Consider the following 1298-nt stretch of genomic DNA (forward strand, 5'->3'; position numbering starts at 1 on the left):
GTGTGTCCGTCGGTGTTCGCTGGGCGGCGGTGGTCGCGATGAGCGGCGTGTGCCACAAAGGAACGCACCCCGCTGCCAGCGCTCGGGGGAGGCTTGCGAGCAGCTGGGATAATTTGCTGGAAAATTGAATTTGGGGGCAAAGAGAAAATCAAATCAGGGACAGAAAAGTGATAAGAATGCTGAACAAGGGTTTGTCCTATAAATAGCAGATGAAGACAGATTCTCAGCCGTAGAAAGCACCAAGCACGCTGAGCTACCTGACATTCAGAGAGGATGTGGGGAGGTGGTGTGAGGCATCAATGCCCAGCACAGGTGCACTTGAGTTTTATCTCTCCCCGAAACCTGGAGTCAGAGTTCTAGGAACTCAGAGCTGGGGAAATCAACACCAGTTCCTGGTCCCTTCTTAGGGAAGGTCACATTGAGGGACATTTTTCATCATGCAACTTCTGCCTTCCTCCACTTAGTCCCTGAATTTGGTCCCTGGAGATTGGTTTAGGCCATGGTGTCCATGTACACGTTTGATGGCATTGCCTGGTTCCAAATGGGAGATGTTTCCCATCCCCAGGGCAGTCCCAAGTGACAGGCTAGCACTCCCCTGCCAGGGACGCTCCACTGAAAGGGGAGCCGGCAGGGACAAGGAGCCCAGGCTGGGTCTGTCACAGCACCACGTGTCACACTTGGAATACATGTCACTTCTGGAATATGCCAGGGTCACAGTGCAAGGAGCCTTTCTGGCTGGGGCCACTGTTCAGCGACAGGCCCTGTTCAGATGGATCCCTCCGGCACCACCACTTGAAACCACTCCCATGTGCAGGAGTAGTCTGAACACTTAATAAAAGAAGGTGGAGAAGAATGCAAATTAGGAGATGAGAAGCTTGTAATGGGAATGATTTGTCATGACAACTGTGTGCAGAGGTGAAAGATGCTCAGTGCCTTAGGCAAGTAAAGAGCCCAGCACTACTCTGACACAAGAGTTGATTTTGAAAGGCAGACTCAATGCAGAACAGCACAGAAACAAGCTTTCTGGCTGTTACAGGAAAATTACTCAATCTGAGTGAGGGTATGTGGAAGAATAAGATATTGTCTTTTTCTGACATTCTGCAATTTTGTGAAAATTAGTGAACACCCACAGCAAATCCACATATTTCAGCTCAGGCAGCATTTTGAGGCAGGTTCCCACCTTTGCTATGTAGGACTTTTTTTTCCTCTGGGGGTGCTGCCACAATTAAAGGGCAGAGATGGGAGAGATCCTTGGATTTAACACCCTTCCTTCTTCCAAAACTGAGGTGGCGAGGAGC

The sequence above is a fragment of the Corvus brachyrhynchos genome, unplaced genomic scaffold (genome assembly GCF_000691975.1).
Source record: "Corvus brachyrhynchos isolate BGI_N302 unplaced genomic scaffold, ASM69197v1 scaffold255, whole genome shotgun sequence".
Taxonomy (NCBI): domain Eukaryota; kingdom Metazoa; phylum Chordata; class Aves; order Passeriformes; family Corvidae; genus Corvus; species Corvus brachyrhynchos.